We start from the raw sequence: 26,318 nt of genomic DNA on the forward strand, positions 1-26,318 counted from the left end.
ATCTGTTTTTAATAGTCATTTGCAAAAAGTTTAGTGTGTGGTAGGTCTGTGATGAGCTATAAGGATAGAGAAAGAATCCTCGGTTTACAAGTAAGATAATGCTGCCTTTCCTTCCTGTGCGACACTGAAATACTCTAAACTTAATCCTCAGTGTAATTGAGGTGGGACCATAATTCCCATTTAACAGAGGAGAAAATAGCTGAGAGGTCAAGTCACCTTACTCACTGCCCCTCAGTACTTGGTTTGATTTCCATGTCTGATGTTATTTCCACTACATCACAGCCTCCAGACTTGCTGGAATAGATGAGCAAGACACAGCAAAGGTGGACCACTGGGAGGAAGATTTCTATAGACCGAATGTGCTTGAATGTGTAGAGGCGGAGAGGGAGAGAAAGGAAGCTTATACATACTTTGGATGTGGTTGATTTAGGTAGATGACTTGACCCTAGAGAGAATCCTTAAGAGACGGGTTTTGGTCATATATAAATATGTCTACTTCTACCTTGTGTATGGTCGTATTAGAGAATTGTCTGGAGAGGCAAGGTGATTTCACTGGACTTTTTCCAATAATTTATCTTTAGAATGAAAACATTAATCTGATTTCAGTTTTTCATTTTCCCAGGAGATCCCCAATATGGTTTACCAGGGATTGAGTCTTAAAATAAAGGGGCCAGGGATAGTGTTTGTGTTCAGTGTCTGCTTTTTAAAAGTCAGTTCTAGCATTTAACGCTTAAAACACAGGAAGCAAAGCTTAGTCTAGTGACAATGCTAGGATTAATTTTACTTGTTGAAATTAATGTTTCCTTGATAAATAAACCATTTTCAGGTTCTTGGTAGATGAATTTAACTGAGGACAGATTACAGATTATTACATTAATTCATAAGAATTGTGCGAAATCTGAAAACAGAGAAAAAGAAGCAAACTTGTTTTCACTGTTAGATGTCCTGGCTTGATTGTATAGGTCCCCCGCCTTTATCTTCAATGCCTTCTCTTCTGAGATTAAAATCAAATCTTAATATGTTGACATGTAGTATTCAGGTACTCTTATAATTAATTAAGTTAAATTTCCTTTAACTTCTGTAATGCTCATTTGAAAAAAAAATTGACGGAAAAGTTTTTCTGGTTTTCATAGCAATATAAACAGCAGGTAAAAATGTACTCAGAAGTTAAAAGCTGAATTTGTTAGATTTATCAATTGGGACCTGAAGAGGATTAGTTAAAAAATGGGCTTTAATCAAAAACTGATAGCTTGAATTGAACACTGTGAATTCTGTACTGCAGCTCAGGAGGTTAGCTCTAAATATCTGGACTAGGAAAGAGGTTTCTAATCCAACTTTGGTATTTATCCAGTTTGTCTTCTGTGTTCACTGGCGTTGCAGGAGGGAAAGTGGGATGCACAGACCTTGTCATAGTGGTGGGGTGGGGGGAGGTGAGGCTGGAGGGCACAGATTGTGCTTGATCTTGATTGTCTTCTGTAGGAGCCACAGTGATTATTTAACCAAGTACTGTTGAACTTGATTATTGCTTAATTCATCATTCTTGGTTCTTTTAAATCCCTTGTGGAAATAGTGTTTTGTTGTTTTTATAAGTCTGACGCTTAGTGCTAATATAACAATTAAAAATTTTTTTTCATTGGAGTATAGTTGATTTACAATGCTGTAAATGTATTTTTTTTTTTTATTTTGGCTGCACGGCATGCGGGATCTTAGTTCCCTGACCAGGGATCGAACCCTCGCCACTTGCGATGGAAGTGTGGAGTCTTAACCACTGGACCACCAGGGAGGTCCCTAATATAACAATTTGACGGAATGATTTCATAAGCTTGTGCGTTTCAGCATTAATTCTGCCATGTGAAAGGAAGGAAAGGTTTTTTGTTTATGTCCAGGATATTAAAAAAAAAAAGTTTATTTATTTATTTTGACCGCACCGGGTCTTAGTTGTGGCACGTGGGATCTTTTAGTTGCAGCATGTGGGATCTTTTTAGTTATGGCATGCAGGCTTCTTAGTTGTGGCATGCGTATGGGATCTAGTTCCCCAACCAGGGATCGAATCCAGGCCCCCTGCATTGGGAGCGGAGTCTTACCCACTGGACCACCAGGGAAGTTCCTGCCCAGGACGTTTTTAAAGTGAGAAATGATTTCTTGTTTAATGACACTGCCTTGCTGCTACTGGCTTTTCTAGGAAACTTGTCTATAATTAAAGAGAATCAAGATTTAATATGCCTAATGTATTATTTGGTGGACTGATTCATTGAAAATGCACTTGGTCACTGAAGTATGCTTTTAAATTTATTTAATTATTGGCTGCGTTGGGTCTTTGTTGCTGCGCATGGGCTTTTGTCTAGCTGCGGCGAGCGGGGGCTACTCTTCGTTGTGGTGCGCGGGCTTCTCATTGCAGTGGCTTCTCTTGTGGTGGAGCGCGGGCTGTAGGCACGCGGGCTTCAGTAGTTGTGGCTCGCGGGCTCCAGAGCACAGGCCCAGTAGTTGTGGCGCACGGGCTTAGTTGCTCCATGGCATGAGGGATCTTCCCAGACCAGGGCTCGAACCCATGTCCCCTGCACTGGCAGGCGGATTCTTAAGCACTGCACCACCGGGGACGTCCCTGAAGCATGCTTTTAAAATAAGGGCTTTTGGCACACTTGAACCATGAAAAAATTTAAGTTGCTCTTTAGCATGTCTCTAAATGGACATTTTATTTAGTATCTGTCTTTTATTACTAAGATCCTCTGAGGACAATCGTAAAAAACTGAAAAACTAGTATTTTAAACCTGTTAAATAGTATTGTTAACCTGGCTTTGAAGGAGGGCCTGTGGAGTAATCTTGTTTGTTTTTTGCTTAAGATTAAGTTGAATAACCCCATAGAGTTATAGTTGTGATGAAAAAAAATCAGATAGGTAGATATATTTTGTTTTTATTTTCTGCCATAAATGAATATTTTCTGTTTTATACCTTTATAAATACCTTTATTGGTATTCTGTCAAAAGCAGCTCCAGTAACTCCGGGGAATGGTTTTCCCTGAGGCAGTCAACAGCACACAATTTGTAGAGTTTCTGTGAGTTACTGAAGAGGTTTGTGGCAAGGTATTCCCGCCTGCCCCTGTTTTTCTTTTTAGCAGGGTTCAGCAGTTTAATTTCTCTAGTCCTTACGTAGAATCTTTAGATCTAAGTAGTGCCCTTTGGTGCCACTCTCAAGGAGAGAATTAGGGAAAAAGTGAAGAACAAGCCAGGAGAGAGACATGGGATAAAAAGGGGCAACAAGGGGGCAGAGGTGCATATGTGGGGTGTTGAGTTGTAAAATACCTGGGAAATGGGTGCGGTGGGGGGTTGCCACTCGGCCTCATTGGGCCCGCATATCTCCGTCTGTTCGAATGTTGAAGCTTAGGTGTTCTTACTCCTACAGGTATTTGGTACCTAAAATATTAATAATTTGTAACATCTCTTACATTTGGTTTACCAGGTCATTCAGTTGAAGTTTGTTGAATCTTTCTAATAGAATTTTAGAGTCCTATTCATTTTTTGTTTTTTAAGATGAAGAATTTTAAGGTGAAAGAAATGAGGTACAGAGTTGGTACATAATACAGCCTAACTTCTGATCGGTGTCCTTGGACTTCACCAGTGCTCATTCTACCACATCACAGTATTGGGTAGCTTTATTTCCCACTTTTGAATCTGTTATCTTCCTGAGACTCAGAGTCTTGATTGCTCTTTGGATTGAGTTAAGGCATGTGAAAGAATCCCTTGTCATTCTAATAAAGGTTTGGTGAACAAAACTTGATTGAGGCTGGTGTACCTGTGAAACATACATCACTACTTGCCTCTATAATTTTTATTCTAGGTTATATTATTAGAGCCAGCATTTTTCTTAAATGATTACTTGCATGCTTCACATTCCTGGATATAGAGACATTAGTGAGTTAGTATACTGTTTTCTTTGTTTTGTAGATAACATTAATTTTCATCATCTGTACATTGGAAGGCTTATTGTCAATAAATAGTCAACATTTTGACCTCAAAGAAACCAGGAAATATATTCATAAAATGAGACATGGCCACAATCATTTTGAGAGGGTTTATGACGGGTTATACTCAGTTGGACAGATTATTAAAGTCAGTACCACAACAAAAATGTACATCGCCCCGCCCCCAAGAAACCACATAAAATTTTCTTTCTTTAAAAAAAATAATTATTATTTATTGGGCTGTGTCGGGTCTTAGTTGCGGCACGTGGGATCTTCTTTGTGGCATGAGGGATCTTTTGTTGCTGCATGCAGGCTCTTTAGTTGTGGCGTGCAGGCTCAGTAGTTGCGGTGCGCGGGCTTAGTTGCCCTGCAGTATGTGGGATCTTAGTTCCCCAAACAGGGATCGAACCTGCGTCCCCTGCATTGGAAGGCAGATTCTTAACCCCTGGGCCACCAGGGAGGTCCCTACATAAAATTTTCATAGTGCCTCAAAAGAAACTGGTTGTATAGCTTAAGGAGCGAGGTCAAAGGCTGTGCTTTTGATAGCAAAATTTGTATTGAAATGTGAAGAATTTATTGTATCATATTCCATAAATGATATAAAGGAAGTGAGATGTAATTTACTTGCGATTATTTGTCGTGAAATAACGAAGAATATAGAGCCTCACTCTTATAGACAGCCTGTAGTGTAAGGAAAGGAACAAGTCCCCATTTCACACATGAATAAACAGACTTAATCTCCTGATATGAACGAGCCACAGGACAGGGGACAGCCTGGGGGTGAGGAAGGCAGAAGTCTTTGTCACTTAGCCAGAATAGGCCAGGATTCAGAGTAAATGAGATTTGTGACCAAAGTAAGCCTTAAGTCTCATTAGGGCTCTGCATGATTGTGCTGAAATGAGAGTGTAGTATACAGAAATGTTTCTGGTGTGAAGTTTATTGTACTTAAGTGCCTACTTTTCAAACCTAGGACCAAGTTGCGTACTGTATTTGCCCACATCTCTCAGTATGAATATCGGGATGTGAAATAGTCAGTCTCAGTTTCTCCTTCCATTCCTGTCTTACTTCCTTAATGCTACCCTGAAAATTTCAACTGTGACTGTATGTCTTTATTTTTCCTGGGGTCTGTGAAGATCTATTTGAGGTAATTTCTGTCTGTGCTGGTCTTAGAGTATAGGTAAGTTCCATTTTATTTTTTTGATTTAATAGAAGGTCTGTGATACAGACCCTTAAGTGTTACCCAATCTCAAATTTTGTTTAGTAGCACATTTTAATCTGTGGCTGAATTTAGGTATTAATGATTTTAGGTTTCAGCTCACATTTTATATTTACAGGGGAAGTAGAATAATGTATAGAGAATGATTAAGCTATGTAAATATTTGTACTTTGCCACAGTGTTAGACGTCCTAAAGTCAAATATTTGCTATAGAAATTAAAGCTTAGCTAAAGAACCAGCTATTTTACCTTTTAAGATAGATAAGATGTGGCTTCCAAAACTTCATTTTCAAAGCACCTGACAAAAATATTAAGAAAAAGACTCCCTGGTTACCGTAAATAATTTAGTATGTGAGCAGCGAATCTGAGATTCTTGTGATTTATTCCTTGTATGTAAAATCCGTATCTGGTCTGGTTTGGAATTGCTCGTGCTGGCTGAGAGGGGCGTAGCTCTTGGCGCCTAGCTCTCTCCCTCCTCCGCCTCCTCCCCTCTCTGGTTTTCTTTGCGCATGGTTTCTGTTTGCTTTTTTGTAGGTTAGAAATGACAGTTTTAAAAGCCCAGGAAATTTGTTTCTAGAGACCTCCCCTCCCCGTTTTTAGCATTTCTATCTCTCTGTACTTATAATTATTTTATGGTAAATTTTCAAATTTCCATTTTCTCTTTTGTTCTACATGCTTTCCTATTTCCTTTCTCTGACCCTCCACTCAGGTGGTTGAGCTATTGGACATTTTGTCCTATATTTACCATTTGTAGAAAACACACGGTAATGTTTTCTTGACTGTATTCCTGCAAAGTTGACCCATATTAGTAGGAAGCAGTTTTGTTCTTTTATCTACCTGTGTCCTTTTCCTGTGTTAAAGTGTTTACAATTCCTGAACAAGAAAGGGTATTCTCTCACTTCTAAATTGCTAAGGTTTTTCACACCCAAGTGGGGAACTGAGGGTGGTATAATTCTTTTCCTTTTATCCTGGCTGAGGGCTTTTTCTCCCAAGGATCCATTTAAGCATGGATGTTATATTTCACAGTCTTTTTTTACCTTGAAGTCTACAATGCTGATTCTCATGTCTCAAGATCTAAGATTTCCAGGTTCGTCCCCCACCCTTCTTGCCCCCACTCCCCTCCTGTCCCTGTGACTTCAGGTCCTTGTTCCGGAGTTGCTCCTTCATGCTGTCAGCGTCCTTCTGGAAACATTTCCTACGGGATCCTTTGCGTTCAAGCCAAAATTCCCTGGGGAGAAGTTGCTTCCACCACTCTGCTTTTGTTTGCTCTCAGATTCCGAAACTGTTTCAGTGGAAAGGAATAGTTGCTCGCAGTTTGGCCTCCTCTCGTGGCAGATAGCTGACCTTTCCCCTCAGAGATCATTGGTACCTGAGACTTGCAGGATGGAAGGAAGTGCCCTATAGAGAAATGCAGCTCATACATACACTCAAGGTTTCTTTTTTTCTTCTTTGTTTTTGTAATGAAGTGGTAACCAAAAGCTAGAATGGTCATCACTGAACAAGTTTATCTGGCTTTCCCTACTCCCCCCCCCCCCAAGTCTCTAGGAAAAGGGTGTTTCCAACATTAAATCCATTGCCGCACCCTTGTTACAACACTCCCGTCAACCTGCCGCACTCAGCAAACAGGTCTCCCCTGATTATTGCTTTAAAGTTAGTACTGTAGTATTGCATTATGGAAAGACATTTACGGTTCTAATTTTAGAGAAGAACTTTATTAAAATATCCCTGCCCAAGGTCGTGAGTTTTTCTCCGCTTTGCCTCTTTTCCTATGTGAAAGCAGCCTGTGGTAATCCACGCAGGTGGCAGATAAAACTAGCGAAGCACTCAGCGAATGCTTTGAGATATTTCAGTCATTATGGAGAAATAAGTGGTTAAAAACATATGCTCCTAAGAGCTCTAGTTTTGTAGAAAAACAGAACTCTGCCTGTCATCTTGTGTTATAAATACAGAGGTAACTTACCAGCTTTGCAGAAATTGGGGCTTTGTTTTTATTATGAAGAAAAATGTGCAGCCTCCCACACACCCTCACAGCAGTTGCATAGCATTGGAAAAATCCTCCAAGAGCAGACAGGCTGATGGTTTTATCCAGACTGTCATTACGTATGGCCTGTCTGCCAGAGACTCTACGCCCTGAACTGGGAGTGAAGGCAGAATGTGTGGAGCAAATCAGAGGAGATCAGTTTGGAAAGGGAGTTTACAAAGGAGGAATGCTGACAGTGTAAGATAATGGAACCTGTGGTTCTCAAACTTGGCAGATGTGACCGTGTTGGAGAAAAGCTGCAACACAGTGGAGAAAAATGCTTTCTTGCTCTTTTTCCCCTCAGGTCAGGTTGTGTAAATTGCTGAAGGATGGAAGACCAAAGCCTTAGATTGTTATGAGGTTCTCTCCCTCTGTCTTTTCTAAGAATCATAATCTGTTGTTAAGGGTAAAAGCCACTGGGTTCATGTTTATGCATATTCTTGTACTTAAATCAGTTAGAATTGATTAAAAGGGAGTGGTTTATTGATGAAATGGGAGTCGTAATATTTTTATTTATACACATTTAGATCTAGATCAGCGCTGATTGATTTCTCTATGAGGTCGGTAATGTTCTGTATCTGTGCTGTCCACCATGGTACCGTCAACACTAGCCACACACGACTGGTGAGCACTTGAAATGCCACTAGTGTGACTGAGGAACTGAATTTTTTATTTTATTTAATTTTAATATATTAAAATAGCCACATGTGGCTAGTGGCTACCATATTGGACAGCACAGCCCCAGATGAAAGCTCTTAAGTGATTCACATGGCTGTCAGTGAATAACACTGAAGGGCATTCTCTCATGTACAGACATGTTATAGTTCTGAGGACGTATGCTTTTATTTATTTATTTTTTAGAGAAAGTTGGAACGAAAGGGGGAGTATAAAGGTACTATTGGTGTGTGACATGGAGAATTACAAGTTAATTTTTAAAACAAACCCCCCAAAGGTAGCCTGTTTTAATCTATTTAAGAAAAACATTAACGAGAACTATATTATTCTGCTTTAAGAATGTGTGCCCTTTGATTATAAGAGGAAAGCTTCTTAGTGGGTAACGAAAGATGAAGTCTAATTAATAAGTGGATTTTGTTCATTCATCAAATATTTGATTGCTTTCAAAGTTAACATGGCACAAATTCCTGCTCTCAGGAATCTGAGCAGAAACCAGGATACCGTGCTTGTATAGCCAGAGTAAGGTTGGAGTGGGGAAAATTTCCCACGGGGCTGTGAGAGCCCTTTAGAGAGGCTCGAGGATTCGGAGCAAGCTTCTTTGAGAACTGATAACTCCTTCTGTTGAACAATACAAACTAAAACAGTGTTCCTCGGACCAGCTAGATGTATTCTGACACAGCGTCTTTGGCAAAATGTTATTGAGTTCCTCTGTGTCGTGGGGTTCTTAGATGTGTAGAACATGGGCTGTCTGTTAACTGATATCTTTGATCTGCTAGGTATTGTGCAGGTTAGTGCCTTACGTGGGTTATCTTATTTATTCCGCACAACTCCTCTAGGGGGTATGCTGTTATTATTTTCTTTATAGATGAAGAAACCAAAGTTTAGACAGAGAGATCAACTGCTCATGGTTATAAAGCTAGCAAGGACCAGGGTGTGTTTCTATCAGCAAGGCCTTATAGAGAAGATGAGAGGAGACAATATATGAAACATATGAGCTGGTAAATAATAAGGTATTTTGCATTTGTAATATGTTAAAATGCTAAGTGTAAAATACAGACTATGCTTGCAGAAGGAATTAATTAAAGAGGGGCAAGAAAGGCATGGCACAGTTTGGAGGCATCATGGATTCCTTCTCAGACAGTGTAGGGCTTGGAGTGGACTTGAATAATACACAGTTATTCAACAAATGTTTATTGAGCTGGCAGTAAAGACAGTGTGAGCAAAGGTGAGAGTGAGAGGACCAAGTCGGGGTACATGTAGAAGGCTTTTTATTGGAGAGTTGTCGGGAAGCAGGGTTAGGAACTGAGGACCAGAGAGGTGGTTTCCTGAAGGAGGAAATTGAACCTCATGTAGTCTTTCCTGGAAAGTTTTTTTTTTTTTTTAATTAGTATACAATTGACATAAAACATTGTATTAGTTTCAGATGTACAACATTATGATTTGATATTTGTATATAATGCAAAATGATCACCACACTAAGTCTAATTAACAGTTCCCTCACTACATATAGTTACAAATGTTTTTTCTTCTTGTGATGAGCACTTTTAAGATCTACTCTTTTAACAACTTTCAAATACAGTCAGCCGTCTGTGTCCGTGGGTTTTCCATCCACCGTTGATTGAATCTAAGGACGCAAAACCTGGGGATATGGTGGGCCAACTCTATTCATTGTTTGAGCCATTTTATGGAAAGGACTTGAACATCCGTAGAATTCGGTATTGGTGGGGGCTCCTGGAACCAGGCCCTCTTGGATACCAAGGGATGACTGTGTACCATATGGTATTGGTAATATAGTCACCATGCTGTACGTTACATCCCATGACTTATTTATTTTGTAACTGGAGGGTTGTACCTTTGTCCCACTTAGCACATTCTTGAATGTTCTTGAATGAGGACATTAAAAATTGAGATAAAAGGTAGGAGTCATTTGTGTTTATAGAGAGAATTGAGGTCCAAGGTAAATGAGGGCACTGGGAATGGAGAAAAAGATTGACGGTATTTTCCCAGATGTTTTCCTCCAGATACATGTGATTCAAGGTAGTGGCCACTTTCTTGCCATTATCTCCAGCCTGTTACGTGGTGCTCATCGCTTTGATTTGTGGGTCATCTCTGGTGACTACGGGGAGGTCCACCTTTCGCCTTGGCTTGGAGCCTGGGCTGTGGTTAGGGCACACCGAGGCCAGAGATACTGTCACTGCCTTGGCACCATAAAGTGGTTTTAGGCATCTAGTCTCTTTTTTCTTGAGTTCTTGCGATCCCCCTTCTGTTTTAATTTAATGTTCCACTTACGGGAGTTGATTCCTTTCCCTTGCTGCTGAGTGGCAGATTCTTTTCTTTCCTCTTTTGGTAAAAAATACCTGATTTGCTTTATTTAGTTCTTTCAGCTTGCCATCTAAGAAGGTTTTGTGGAGTGAATCATTCTTCATGTGGTTCTGTAGTCCGAGTTGATGTTGGTCTCTAACGTGAATAGAACGACCAGTGAATAGTTTGGATTATTTTCTAAAACCTGATCAGTGGTTAAGGCTCATGCTGATGTGGCAGGTATTTGGGGAGTCAGAGTCCTATCAAGAACTCCTGATATTAAGTGCAGTTAAGTTGTAGAATTTCTATTACTCTTGTTCACAACTCATACCGTTCTAAGGAAGAATGAGAGTTTGCATTGATCGTTTGTATGCTTTGTAATGTGGAGATGAATTACACTGGGCAGTATGCTCTGGATATTTGATTCTGTTGATAAGCAACTTACTGAACAGTTTTCTTACGCACAGACTTCTTAGACTCTTTAGTATGACAAATACACCGTAAACTGTGAGAGTATTTGTAAGCAATGCATCCTACACTTTACACAGAAGATTTTATTGTTGCGCTCGTTGGTTTGGGGCTGTCTGTCATAGGGTCTCCAGATTCTTTTTGGGGGGGATTTATTTTGGCAAATGCTTATGGTGTCTGTGTTTAGCCCTGTACTCTCCATCTAATGCTCTTCCCAGGTCATCTCATTTAGTACTCATAGATACTATACGACTTTGACTCCCAAGGCCTTGCCTTGGTTTCTTCTCTCCGGAGCATCAGGTTGTCTTTCTAGCTGCCTAGTAGATACCTTAGTCTGGATGGCTCTGTATTAGCAGCCGAAACCCAACGCTTGGCAAAATTGAAGTCTCTTCTCCATTTAGTCACATGCATCATTCCCCCACGCCCCCGTCCCCATCCCCTTGTTGTCCAAACTAAGGATGGAAGCCCTTACATCATCTTCACTTCTCTGTCTTTGATTCCCAACTGGTTGATTACCAAGCCTAAAATCCATTGGAATCACTAATAGTATCGTCCTCCTGTTTTGATCCTGGTGGAGAGTAAGAATGGCTTAATTGTGGATGTGGTGATGGGGCTCTCAGGATGCTTAAAAATCTCTTCTGGGCTACCCTGGTGGCGCAGTGGTTGAGAGTCCGCCTGCCGATGCAGGGGACACGGGTTCGTGCCCGGGTCCGGGAAGATCCCACATGCCGCGGAGCGGCTGGGCCCGCGAGCCATGGCCACTGAGCCTGCGTGTCCGGAGCCTGTGCTCCGCAACGGGAGAGGCCACAACAGTGAGAGGCCCACGTACCGCAAAAAAAAAAATAAATAAAAAAATAAAAAAAACTTCTGTATTATTGGGAATCTCTGTGGATTTTTCATTGGTATGAAGAGCTGCCTTTTATATCACTGCTTTTTCTACATATTCTGAAATTCTGTAATATTCTAAAAAATGCTTCTTACCTGTTCGTATCATATCATTTGTTTAAAAAAATATCAAAAGTGACAGACCTTTAGGGAAGAAGCAACACATCATATCCAGCTGCTTAAAAAAAAGAAATCCAAAACAAAACGGTAAATTACCAATTGCTGAAAATGGCACATATGTCTCTAGGTGGTTAGACATACTGTTAAGTCAATTTGCAAGTTGCAGGATAAAGCAGACAGGAGAATAAAGAAAGGGATCTGTGCATTTCCCCAAGGTCCCATAGATTTGATAAAATTAACTTTAATCAGAAGTGGCAGTTTTTCCACTGAAAGCATTTGAGAATAAATTTCTCTGTTTTCTGACGTGAGAAAGAAGATTTCTTTTGAGAATGCTGTTGTGAGCCTGTGCTCCATTTACATTGCAGCCTTCCAGGTTGTGTTCGTCAGTTGCTTTTGAAATTTATGTTCTCTCATGTTGAATATTGCCTTGCTTGCATTTTCCGGGTGTTCTTAAAGGTCACTAGAGACTAGAGCTCTTCAGTATACGTTTACATTGGGCAGTAAACTGAGCTTCTGATGTTTTTGTGGTTGTGGAGTATGGAATGAATATTTTGCTTGTAGGTTTAATTTTTCCTTGACTACAAAATTGAGGAGATTTGTCAGGGGAACTTGACTTTGAGCAGTTAGGATACAGACCTTATTTAATCAGGCAATTCAGTTGCTCTACTGTCTTTATCTTACACTATATGAGATGAAAGCTTAGAAAAAAATACCTGTGTAGTATTGATTAATCCTGCCAACGCGTGGCCAATACAAGTCTTGTTAGCAGATGGACTTGCCTCGGGAAGAAATGCAGTTTCTGCCTCCTTCAGTCCTGCTCAGTGTTATCACAGTTATTGTACTTAAGTATGACCTAGTCAGTTGCTTTCACACTTTTAAAAACTTAGTTTGAAGAGCTCTGAAGACATAGCTTTTCTTTTTTTTCCCCCTCCCTGTATTACTCTCCTACTGATGATAATGTTCAGGTCTATAAATCAAAAGGTTCTCTTTTAGTCTAGTGATGGTTATAGAGCAGTGTTAATAATTTATAAATGTCAAGATGAGCCCTCTCTTAGGCCATTGGTCTATAGGAAAAGCTGCAACTTTGGTACATATGATTTAATAACAGTTTGTGTTTTAAATTATAATGTAATAGATTTAATTTGGGTATGTTTTAATATGAATTGTAGCATTAAGCTCTTGTGCCCCATTCTTTAAAGAAACATGATTTTCAATTTTTCTTATTTTGACACTTATCTTTGGAGCCTTTTATTTGTTTCACAAATCAGTGGGTTTCTCAGTAATGACCTTCTTTCCAAGATGTTGGCAGACACTTGCTTTAGAGAGGTGTCTGTCTGTATTGGAAACCCGATGTAGACTTGATGGCATTCTCTTCTCATTCCCAGGAGGGCCTGGTCCTGAAGGTAAATGAGTTTTTATTAGAGAATGTGTTACATGCTTAGCTGGACTGGGGTGTATTATCTGTGATGTAGGGCCATTATATCATCCTCTAAAGCTGGTTGTAGTAAACAAATTAAGCTGTACATAATAATAGGGACTATTTTATTCTTGAGTGTATGGCTGTTCCTCTTATCAAGAGAGTGAAAATGAAAAAAACATTATACCCTCCATACGAATTTATTCGATTTATTGCTGGTTATGTATATTCAAGGTTTTTTTTTTTTTTTTTTTTTTGGTAGATAAACTTGATCTTTTTCCCTGAGCAACAGATAGAAGAATATGCTGGCATATTCTCACGAGTTATTTTTATTTTGTGAGGGTACTCTTTGGAAACTGTGAATTTACAATGGGGTTAACTTATTGGGGCCAGAAGCCAGGTGTATCTCAAGCTGAATATCCAGAGAGGTTACTGCTGATGCCTGCAGTGGGAACTTTAGGTGACATTCTGTAGGTCTGTACTGTTCTATACTTCCTTTCATAGTTTCCTTCTTTCTACTTGTAGTTTCCTCACTTTCAAGTTCCAGAATGGAAAGTGTCCGTTCAGCTTATTAGCGCCCACAGATTTGACTGTTGTGCTTTTTGCTGTATGTGTCATATGTCACTTGACTGCTCTTGGCAGTCTTGGGTACCATTCCTGGTCATGGAGAGACATTAGTGCTGAGAAAAAGCTGGCAGTGCTGCCTTCATTGCTGATGAATGATAGAAGCTAGATAATTATATGTAAGAATCCTGATTTAGAAATCTAGACTCTCTCACTAGGCAATGACCCCTCCCCCCTTTTCTGGCTCTTCCTACTCTGAATGTTAGTGTTATCAGTCATTCGGTGCCCAAAAGTGTGGGGAATCTAAAACAGTCAACTATAGAATAACATGCTTGCACTGTCAAGATTACCTGGAGTTCATGCTTCCTACTGTTCCACGTACATAAAAGATGATATTTGTAGAGAGTACTGGGTAAACTGGAGATATTTTGGGAGTGTCCGTATAGGACTTTGTGAAAAATTCATTACGTATTTTCCCCCATTCTTTCATTGACAAATATAGTCATAATTTTCTTGATAATGCACATGTATTTTGAGTCCAGTTAAACCTTTTCGTATCAAGTATTTAAAAACAATACGCGGGCTTCCCTGGTGGCACAGTGGTTAAGAATCCGCCTGCCAATGCAAGGGACACAGGTTCGAGCCCTGGTCTGGGAAGATCCTACATGCCGTGGAGCATCTAAGCCCGTGTGCCACAACTAGTGAGCCCTCATGCCACAACCACTGAAGCCAACACGCCTAGAGCCCGTGCTCCGCAGCAAGAGAAGCCACCGCAATGAGAAGCCCGCGCACAGCAACGAAGAGTAGCCCCCGCTCGCGGCAACTAGAGAAAGCCCGTGTGCAGCTACGAAGACCCAATGCAGCCAAAAATAATAAATAAAATAAAATAAAATTTATATATATATATAAAAAAACCCAATACGCTTTTTTCCTCCTACTTGACTCACCAGTTCTTTAGGATTCAAATTATGACACCAAGTAAGCATCACTAATGAGCCTATTAAATCTCATTTTTTTCTGAAATTGAGCTTTTGTTTTGAATTCATATACTTAGTTACTACGTTTTCTTTTTTTTTCTTCGTGTGGACTGTACAGTATTCAATTTAGGGCCTCAAAAATGTTACTTAAGAAAACTATTTTTAAAATCTAGTAACTCTCCTTTATTAATTTGCAAGGTAAAAACAGTCTCTCGTCCACCCCCCAAGTCTTTATTTGAATAGCTGCTGTATTTCCCTTTGAAACAGGGGCGGGGAGTGGAATGGATGTACCTATCTTGTGTGACTTCGTAAAGTAGAAGCCAACCAAGACTGTAGCAGCCTGGGTTTTATTAAATACAGCATTTGGTAACGTCATTAACATGTAATTTGTCTTTAGGCAACTGTTACATATGTAGAGGGCTTCTTTGTGAATAAAACAGGGTATTGTTTTCACCTCAGCATTTTCAGAACATGGTCTGAGACAGTCTTTCCATCATCCTATCACTGAAACTTCACCTGCAGTTTACAAATTTATTTGGCCTGTCCGTAATACCTTTTATTTGCTTCAGAGTATTCTCTTGCTACTTTGAATGTTTCATCTCCTGTAGTTTGCTTCCACGCCACCCAGTCATCCAGTCTCATGGTTGTTGGTGTAGGGTTTGTATGGTGAGGACTCCCAGATTTAAATCTCCAGCCCAGAACTTTCTGACCTCTCAACCTGTACCCATATTTCTGCTTAGATATTTACTAGGCGTCTCAAACGTAACATGTTCCAAACAGAATTCCAGTTTTCCTTCTCTTCCCCATCAGTAAATGAAGCTCTGCTCTTCCAGTTGCTCAGGCCCAAATTGCGGCCCCTTCTTGGACTCTCCTCTTTGTCTCAAATCACATCCAGTCTGACAACAGATTCCGAGGGCTCTACTAGCAGAACCTGCCCACAGTCTGACCTCTCCTTGCACCTGCACTACTGACACCTGGCCTGAATCCACAGTCTCGTAACCCTGCAGCAGCTGGAGGGAGTCTGTTAAAACGTAACTCAGATCATTACTTCTTTATGCCAAAACCCTACAAAAGCTTTTCTCTTATTTCAGTAGATGCAGCATGCACACCGCCCCCGCCTGCCCCCCTTCCCTCTTCACCTCTGACTTTCTTCTTTGCTGTCACTGCTTCAGCCACCTTGGCCTTTTGCTGCTGTTTGGATGTGCCAAAACTGCCCCTGTCTCAGGCCTCTGTACTTGCTTTTCTCTCTGCCTGGAATACTTTCCTCCAGATAACCACACAACTTGCTGCCTTACTTCCTTTAGGTCAGATGACCCCTTATCAGTGATTACCTTAAATAAATTACCCCGCCCCGCCCATTCCCTTTTGCCCACCTTAATTTTTTCCCATAGCACTTACCACCAGGTAATATACTAATATATTTTCTTGTTTGTTTGTTGTCTGCTTCCTCCCCTACTATACTGTAAGCTCTCTGAGGTTAGAGATTGTGTGTATTCTGGTCGCGCATATATCTGTAGCTCCTAGGGCAGTGCTTGGCACCTAGTAGGTGCTAAATAAATATTTGCTGAATCAATGGAGGAATTGACAGCGACTTTGCTCGGGACATTGGTGTTTATTTGATGATCAGTGTCACAACTACAGCATTTCAGTGTTGTGGTCCAGGCCGCGGGACTCCCTGTACTCCCACCCTCCCTGGTCACTTGCTAGTTCTTGGCATCTTGAATTGAATAATTCTAGTGGCTCTTTAACTTTTCTCTTTCAATGACGTCAGGTTAACAAAGATGGCAGTGTAATACATCTGGTCAACCTAGAGAGCATCATACCCAGTTGGAACAGCTCAAAGAAAATGGCAAATTGAGTTCTGGCTTAGATTTATGCTTTTCGTCAGAGCTACTTTTCCTTTTCATCTAGGACTCAGATTCGGAGTGTTTTTAGAAGGACTGCTCCGGTGAGTTTCGCGGTTTTTTTCCCTTGATATAATTTGTACCCATGGATTAGAAGTGTATTATGAATGCTTTTGGTTTTTCATATATGTGTGAAGTGTAACTGTGTTAAGTATAAAATCCACCCTGTCATTTCCTTTCATCAGCTGTTGAGACCTTACGTGCCATGGTTGCAAATTAACTTTGAATCTCGGATCTCTGCAGACTGAAAGAAACCCTGTCCAACTTATCTGCTTTGGAACATGTTGTGCAGAGGTAGTAAGCCTGACCAAGTATTCATGCATATTAAAGATTACTGTGGTCCAAGGAAGGTTCTCTTTCATTCTTAATGTTACATGAAATAAAACTTCTCCTATGTGTTTAATTAACTATGCTTTTACAACTTTAAGAGGTGGTTTTTCAGAATTGTGGAGGTAGAGCTTGTCCTTGTGAATTTTATAGCCAGATGCATTTTTTTTAAAATTTTAACGAAGCTTGAGCTTTTTCTTATTAGTTTGTAATGTTGCTGTTTGTGTGTGTTTGTGCTGTAACAGCTTTATTGAAATATAATTTGCATATCACATAATTGACCCATTTAAAGTGTACAATTTAGTGACTTTTAATATTTTCACAGATATATGCAAGCATCACCATAATCAATTCTAGAACATTTATATCATCCCCAAATGAAACGCATAACTATAGCACCCCAGCACCCCCAACCCCCAGGCAACCACCAATCTGCTTTCTGTCTCTGTGGATTTGTCTTTTCTGGGCATTTAATATAAATGGGATCATACCGTATGTGGTCTTTTGTGACTGGCATTTTTCACGTAAGATAATGCTTCCCAGGCTTATCCATGTTCTAACATGTATCAGTATTTCATTTCTTGTTCAATAATGTTCTATTTTATGGGTATACCATATTTTACGTATCTGTCTGCTTGAGTTGTTTTTTTTCCACACTCCCCCCCCCCCCCGCCCCTTTCCCCCCCTTGGTGTCCATACGTGCTTGAGTTTTATATTTATCTTTTCTGTATTTGGTTTTCTATCTGTGGCCATGCTTTGGGAGAGTGAGTTCAGGAATTCTTTCCCCTTTCACACCAGGGTTTTGGTCTTGTAGGTATTTAGTTTCCCTTGTTCTTGGCATTGTGGACACCAGGTTTTCTCAGTTAGTCGTGTGATAACAGAAGCATCCACTTGGCTCCAGGACCAGAGCAGGTCACCACTGAGTAACATTATCCCTGATCACCTTCAGAGCTTGCCAGGAAACATCAAGATTTTCAGAATATTTACTTCTGTTTTCCTAATTCAGCTTCACACATCTGTGTAATTACTATTTCAGGTAGTGTTTTGAGTTAATCCAATATATTTCAGAGAATGAAGAACATGCCACATTATATAGTTTTCGTAATGGTGTTAGCTTTATGGATTCCATACTGGTCAAGCATAATTTTGAATAAAGCAACACAGATGCTTAATCCTTTGAAATCTCTGTGATAGACAAGAAGTTTTATTCGTTGAAAGCAGTGGTTCTCAACTGTGAACAACTTTGCTCCCCAGAGGCTATGTGGCCGTATTTGGAGAATTTTTTTAAATGTTTTATTTATTTAATTTAATTTATTTATTTTTGGCTGTGTTGGGTCTTCATTGCTGTGCGCTGCGGTGAGCGGGGGGGTACTCTTTGTTGTGGTGCGTGGGCTTCTCATTGCGGTGGCTTCTCTCGTTGCGGAGCATGGGCTCTAGGCGTGCGGGCTTCAGTAGTTGTGGCGCGAGGGCTCAGTAATTGTGGCTCGCGGGCTCTAGAGCGCAGGCTCAGTAGTTGTGGCGCACGGGCTTAGTTGCTCTGCGGCATGTGGGATCTTCCCGGATCAGGACTCAAACCCGTGTCCCCTGCATTGGCAGGCGGATTCTTAACCACTGCGCCACCAGGGAAGACCTGGAGATACTTTTTTGTTGTTGTCATTGGAGCAGTGGGTTGTGGTACTAGAATCTATGTGAGTAGAGACCAGGGATAATGCACAGAACAGGCCTCCCCCCCCCCCCCCACCCACCCCAATCTGGCTCAAAATGTTAATTGTGCCGCAGTTGAGAAGCCCTGGTTTAAACTGAGCAGTGAATTCTTCTTCGCTACTTAGTAGAAGAGACACAACTATAGGCAACTTGCAAGGCAAAAAAAATTTCGTATGTAATTGCGAAAATCTTCACATTTTAACAGTATAGAAAAGCAGTTGCTTGTGTCAGTGGATTTATGTGTTCTTTAAAGAAAAGGAGGATTTTTGATTTTGGGGGGTGCGGGGGAACCTCCTTGGGCATCTCATCTTTGGGAATTCCCTACTCTTACTCCAAATAAAAAGGTTATGTGTTGGTTGTTATTTAATTTTAATTGAGCTGTTGATTGTAACCTGGAGTTTTGCTATCCTGGGTACTTTCCCCACCTTTTGCAGGTAGTATGTTTTGTTGTTATTATGTCTTTTTGGAAGAAATTAAGATATTTGTCAGAGTCCGCCAATCTTAGTTCTCTGTTTTTTCCCAAAGCTTCTCAAGCAGTTGAGGAAGTGCTGCTTTAAGCATTACACCCACTTGTGATTAAGGTGCATTCATTCTTTGCCTCCTTCTGTTTTGATACCACAGAGGCTGCTCTCTGAATTTGACTAATGGGTCCCATCTCGGTTATTTAGGTTGTCTCAATAAGACATGTGTTCCAGGAATGAGTATTTAAACATTGACTAATTAAACTGATTGAGTTTAAATATTTATTAACCCCAAATGCAGAGAATCTTTGGAGGTAGATGTGTAACCATTTGCTTATAAATGGTTGGATTTGTTCAGGTGGGAGAACGTGACACCTGTTTATTTTTACGTGGGAGAACTGCTCTCAGTACCACATCCGTTTCAGATGAAGCACTCTGACCTCTACGTGGATTCCTAGATCCGCTGACCCCATGTTTCAGAGTTACCTTGCATCTCTGTCAGTGATTCTCCAGCCTGTTTTGAGGTGTTCTGTGCAGCAGGTTGCTGTTTATGGGTTCTTATCCGGGAGTAACAAGTGTTAGAGTGACATTTCCCTTTCCAGAGCACAAGTCAGTACATTTTCATTCCCAGGCTGTTGATATGAAAGGGAACAGGAAAAGAACATTGATTTTACTGAGAAAGCAAGTCGCTCAGCTGTCACATGCTTCCTGGGTGTTCTGTTGCCTGCCTGGCTGCAGCTGCTTGTCTTGCAGGTGGGGCCCAGCGCAGCGGGTAGCTCACTTAGGTCTTCCACTCTTGGACCATCTCATTTTTTTCCGAAGGGAAAAGGCTAAAGCATTTATTGAGACATAATAAATGTAGAAATGGCAAAGGCAGAAGTTCTTGAGGACCTTGGTTCCTGATTTAGGCTTTCAGAGATGATAGATTTGAGAGCAAGCTAGTTGGGAATGGCACTAACAACCGTTGTTGGAAAATATCTCGTGCCAGAAGGGATGAATGTTTCCCCAAATCCTACTTTCATCTTAAGAGCCTGCAGTAACACCGTTCGCTTAGAAAACTCTCTTAAGGCTGTGTGATTGAAGGCAGTACAGCCTTGTGGTTAAGAGTATAGGCTCTGAGTCAGCGCCCTGGGTCTCACACAGAGCTGTGTGATTGGGGTCTACCGAAATACACAGTGCGTGAGTTTTGGTCTACTTGCTCAGCCTCTCAGTGCTTGCTTTTGCAGGGAAACTGTACATAGCAACAGCATCTACTGAATAGCGTTACCGTTAGGATGATCATGTGACCTGGTTTCACGTTTTTCCTGGACAATTATTAATGTTTTTGCTCTCAGATGTGTCCTGGTTTGGACGATAAATTATATTCTCAGTCTCATTATAGTGAAGTTTAAATGAATTAACGTGTAAAATGCTTAGCGCATGGTAAGTGCTCAGTGAGTATTAGCTGCTTTATTATTTTAGGAGCTCCCATTATCCGTTCCCCCCTCTACTTAAGCTTACTTCCTACTAGTTTTACTCTGTGCCTGCCATCCAGGACAAGGATTTAATCAATAACTGTTTTACTGCACTTGCACCTGAATGCTCTCTCCTCCTTTTTGCTCCTCCCACCCTGTTCATGGTGTGCAGGCCAGCTCAAGCACCCCATCAGTTATTTACGCATGAAATATTTTCTTTCCCAAATAAAAGTCTCATCATAATACCGTCTTGATTGATCCAGCTTATGTGTGAGAGGGAGGGCAGGGAAGAGTAATTTATTGCTCGTCTGTATGTGCCAGGCAGTGAGTTAGGATTTGAGAATACAACACAGGGCAAAGAGAGTCAGGGTCAGCCCTTCACGGAGCTTCTAGCTTAGAGGTGGAGACAGATGTTAATCAAATCACACAAATAAATGTGAAGTTACCATTGTAGAGAGCATTACAAAGGGATTTAACCTAGTCCTTTTGGACAAGAAAGGACATCTTGAGGAAGTTCCTGTTGAGCTGTGACCTGAAGGAAGAATAGGAGATACGTAGGCCAGGAGAGGAGATGAGCATCACGACGGAAGGGAGAACATGAGCTAAGTCTTACTCCAGGTAGGAGGGCGTGTGTTCAAGGGGCAGAGGGAAGGGCAGTGTGGTTGGGCACAGAGTGTGGGAGGGAGGCGCGGGATGAGGCCAGATAGAAAGATAAGGGCGTTGTAGATCATGGTTAGGATTTGGGTTTTTGGTTAACAGAAGTGACAAGTCACTGAGTATTTTAAGGTAAGGATTGACATAATCACATTAGCCTTTTGAAAGGAGAGCCCTGGCTGCAGTCTATAAAGAGAATTATGAGGATTCAGAGGAGTAGATTTGGAGAGAAGCCAATTGAAGTGGTCCAGGAAAGCCACACTAGTAGCTTTTAACTAAGGTTGTGGTGTTGGACGTGTTCTCAAGTAGGTGTGTTTGAGAGAAATTTATAAGGTAACGGTGACATGGTTTGTTGATGATGGGATGAAAGAGAGGAGGTGCTAAACATGTGGCTTAGATGTCCAGCTTGCATGACAGGATGGGCAGCGGCACCAGTCACGAGAGAGGCCATCTGGGGCCAGAGTGTGCCCTTGTTTTGATATGTTGAGGTACCTTTGAGACATCCAAGAGGAGACTTCAGGTGGGGGCAGTTTTCAGAGGCATCTGGCTCTGCAGGAGAAGTTTGGTAAACACGTGCATTTGTGGATCGCCTGTGTGGATGTGGTACCTGGGGCCTGACGGACACGTAGGAGATCGACGAGGATGAGGAAGGATGGCTCCGGATAGCTCCTGAAGAGCTCCCCCATTAGCTGGTCCAGTACTAGAGGTGGAGGAACAGTTAAATAGACCCAGGAGATGACAGTGCCAGGAAGGCCAGAGGAAAAGAGCCTTTCCAGAAGGAGGGTGTGTGGTCAGCCCTGTCAGAGGGTGCTGAATGGTCAAATGATAATGAGAACAAAACCTCTAGTGGACTTGATACAGAGAGGAAACTGCGTCAGTAGGAGTTGTTCTAGTGAATATTATAGTCATGGTCCTTGTTGGTTAGTGGAGAAGTTACACAAGTTAACAACAGATACCAGTAGTGGGATCAATGAGGGCCACTTTACAGGCAGGATGGGGAACAGTGAGGGGCTAGACTTTGGGGGGGCTGGGAGCCTTCCTGGAGTTGGGCAGCAGAAATGCCTGAGGGCCCTAAGGGTAAGTAGAGGTTAGCCCGACAAAGGGGAGGGGACTGCTGGACACACAGGAAGGGTGGAGGTCGGGCTGGAGTGGTGAAGGGGCAGTCAGGACAGGAAGGTCTCTGTAATCTTTGAAAAGGAATGGTGCACAGTGAATTGTACTGTACATGGTGAATTGTATGGTGTGTGAATTATATCTCAATGTAAAAAAAAAAAGTGGTGGAGGGTCAGATGCTTGGCTGGCTGTGTTGGAGGACGAATTGGAAGGAAAGCAAAAACAAAATTTTATAGTCACAGAGACCAGTTAGAAGGCAGTTGTGTTAATCTGTGTGAAAGATGATGATGGCTTGAAATAGGCACTCTCTGCTTGAGTTGGAGCAGTGGACAAATTATAGAGTTATTCAGGAGGTGATTGGTAGACCCTGAGAGCTGAGGAAAATGCCTAGTGTGTGATTGGTATTTGACAAACGTAAGCATTTCTTGCTGTGGTTGAATGAGGAAGAATTCATTGGACTTCACTAACTGCATTTGGTGTGAGAGTCAAGCGTCCTCCAGAATCTGGCTTGAGCAACTGAAATGAACAGAACTCAGGGATTGGGAACTCAGGAGGAAGGAGCAAGTTTTCGTTAATAAGTGGGTTTTACACAATCCAAGAGGAGATATTTTAAAATTTTTACTTCATTTGTAGTCAGTTTTCCATGATTTATTTCTTACTCGTGTAATAGGATTCCCCCTCCTCCCTAGTAGGTAATAAATTCTTGAGGGTAAGGATGACGTTTGGCTACGTTTATATCTTGCATAGCACAGTACACTGTTTGGCATTATCTGCTGTAGTAGATAATGTAGTCATGACTGATCTAAGTATATATTATTGATAGTTTATATTTGTAAAGCACTTTGCAATCTATAAGTGCATTTACCTGTATACGTATACTTAATTCTCACAGCAGCTCTGTGAAGTAGCTAGTTATTATCCCTGTTTTACAGCATTGAAACTGACTCAGAGATAGAGTGATCTGCCTAAGGCAGTAGCCCTGGCAGTGCCAAGAACTTGGATCTTGGCTTCTGAGCCCAGTCTTCTTGCAGTTCTATCAAGGGCCCAAACCTCCTGGGACTGCTTAAATAGTGACAAGAAGTGGTGTCCTTAAATGAGGTGTGGACCCTGAGCATGACCGAAATTTTAGTACTTCATGCAAATCAGTTCTGTTAAGTAGTGTAAGGTGTTTGTAGGTGGTTGTTGGCTTCACTTTGAAGAGGCAGACAGTGTTTGTGTAGAGGGTTAAGTAACCTGAAGTAATAAAGAACAGTTCTGTATCCTCGACTCTGTTAAATGCCTTTGACCCTGATTAGATCACGACGAAACGAAGCTAGCCTACCAAATTTTATCAAGATAAAACGATGAAGTGCAATCTGATGACTCTGGAAACTAGTGTGAGGACTATACGTTCGTTTTTTAAAAAAATCAGTCCTCTTCCTCATGTCACTCCAGCCCCTCTGGCCTCCCGTGTCTTGAATGTAACTGAATCACTGCTGCCTCTGGACATTTGCACCTACTTTCCCCTCTGCTGGAATGGTCTCCGTGTTTCCTCTGTACTCACTCTTAACTTGGGACAAAGCCACCTCAGTGAGGCCTTACCTGACCATTTAAAATTGCAATCCTCTTATACTCCCTTGTTCCCATTGGACTCCCCATGTAAGATCTTTTAATATAGTGTGTGTGTGTGTGTGTGTGTGTGTGTGTGTGTGTGTGTGTGTATGTATATATCTTTCTCCACTTCCTGGAACATCAGTTCCACAAGGTCAGGGATGTTTGTATGTGGTTCTCTGCTATTTTCCCCATACCTAGGGCAGTAACTAGCACACCGCACATTGTGGGCATTCAGTAGACATTTGTTCGATGAATAGATGAAGATTGTTTTGAATCTGAAATGTTTTAGATTCGATTATTCCTTTAATTAATTATTAAAGTATCTTTTGCCGTGTTTCCTGTTTAACTGGGTTGAGTAGTGGATCGACAAGATATTTTCAATATTCTTGTCTGTCTTACTGGAGAAAAGTACCTCTTGTTTTTGGGGGGAGAGGTTAAAGTGAGTGTGTTTCCTAAAACTGTCTGTGCAAATTATCAGCAAGAATACATGTAGGAAAGGTTGGCACCTGTGAAGATACAGATTATAACCTGAGCAGCAGGTTGGAATCAGGTCAGATGGGGTTCACCTTTGGGAGACCTGCTTTAGACTCACTCACGGGCAGATGATCTCTTCTTAGTTCTCCTCCTGTAGCCTGAAAAGTGGGAGTGGTGACTTCTGTCTGGTTCACATCACTGAGTTGTAGACAGAGAGAATCTAATGAGATCATGGCAGGGACCTGCTTTGTAAACCCCTTGCTGTTTTAAAGATGCTGTTGTATTGTCTACTGTGTAGATCATTTCTAGCGTACTGAAGCGACAGCTACCTTTCTCGGTGCCACCTGGTTCCTTTCTGGGTCCCTTTCCTCAAATGTTGTATTATTGTTGCATGTTGGTCGTTTTATAATGAGGCTCAAAAAATTATGATTAGTGTGGTAAGTACAGAGGAAAAGAATATATCCCCACTGAGCTATATTTTATAGCCAAATGTGAATGGTAGTTGGATTAACTTTTGCTTTGGATTATCAATATTCTTGGTTATCTGAAGGTTGGATACACGCGCGCACACACACACACACACACACGTAGAGGATTTTATTTTGTGGATGTTTTCTCTGTTGATTGTTGAATTTTTCTTGCTAACTCTTGGCCGAAACAACTCAAATTTTTTTGTAAATAGAAATACAGTATATGATTTTGTAGGGAGTAATGTTGAATGTACAATTTGGACTTACTGTTTTTTTTCCTTTTTTTAAGTGCTGAAATAATATTTTTACACAATTTTCTGGAGCAGTTATCTTGTTAACCCTAGGGAGAATGAGTTTTTTTCTTGAACTTATCTGAAGTATGTCTGTCCTGAACTGCGTCTTAGAGGCTTTCAGCCTAAGCTTCTTGTTCTTTTTAGATTCCCAGGAGGCCTTGGTATGTTTTCAGTGTCAAAGAGGAATGTTTTAACAACTGTATTAGCTGATGGTTTTCTTTCTTGTATGATTGGCTTGTTCAGGCTCTAAACTTAAGCCAGATGGAGAAAGTAATATGTCTCTTGGTGTATTTTCAATTGCTAACACTAGTGGCCTACAGGGACTTGGGAGTTTATTACTGTCTGTTTAGCAGATGATTCATCGAAGCAGAACTTTTGCAGGCACTAGAATAATTTTTCATTTTCTGGAAATACGTTTAGAAAATTGAAATCCTATCTGAAAGTGCATTTCCTATGTAAAAGGAAGCAATTTAGGTTTGTGCTACATGCTTTCATCCTTCTGACTTTGCTTATAGATTGTTGGCATTATTGCTCCTTCATTGTTCTCTCACCCAAAAGTTGTTGTTAACATTTTTTAAATTTTCCTGGATGCCTAAGGATATTCGAAGTGCTTATGTGGAGGTCTTTTCTGGTATCAAGTTTGACCTAAGAGCTTTGGAGAGAGTATATGATAATTTTTATGGTTTTGGCATGACCAAAGAGAATTTTCTCTGCCTCTGAGGCATGTAATTACAAACTGACTTGTTTGTTGTTGTCTGAGTAAAGAGGACCAATTTTTCGTTTCTTTGCACGTGTTGTTTCCTATCTGGCCCTCGTAGCATGAGCAAGGGATGGTTCTCCTATTGATCAGTTGTTTCCTCTCTTTGCATTAGAGCATTGCGGGCAAGGACCACGAGGTGTTCCCTCATGGTGTCTTTAGTTCTGAACCCCTGGCACGTAGATAATGTTTGGTACAGATTGCTGAAAAAATGAGATATTGGGAAGGACGATAAAAGATTGCAAAAGATAAATTACTGGTTATTATGACTGTTCCAAAACTGACATGTAAATAAAATTAAAATTTAAAATTTTTTATAAGAATTGTGTTGGGTTGGAGCTTGGGGTTTACTCTTCTCATTATACATTCTTAAAACCTTCAGACTTTCCTTTTGGGGTTTAGTTCTGGGGAGAAATTTATTAGGGAAACCATTAACAGTGGAAATTTGGAAGAATGTATAAACCACCTAATATTCCCTAAAGATGGAAGGTTGTTTTTGGAAGCTGTTATATTT

At 40.9% G+C, this 26,318-nt stretch overlaps 1 protein-coding gene across 1 annotated transcript in view; it reads left to right on the top strand.

Moving 5' to 3' along the window:
* The window catches only part of RERE (arginine-glutamic acid dipeptide repeats), a 435,053-nt gene that overhangs the window by 140,398 nt on the left and 268,337 nt on the right, over positions 1-26,318 (top strand).

Source organism: Aethalodelphis obliquidens, unplaced genomic scaffold (genome assembly GCF_003676395.1).
Source record: "Aethalodelphis obliquidens isolate GAN/ISIS:26980383/991018 unplaced genomic scaffold, ASM367639v1 scaffold9, whole genome shotgun sequence".
Taxonomy (NCBI): Eukaryota; Metazoa; Chordata; class Mammalia; order Artiodactyla; family Delphinidae; genus Aethalodelphis; species Aethalodelphis obliquidens.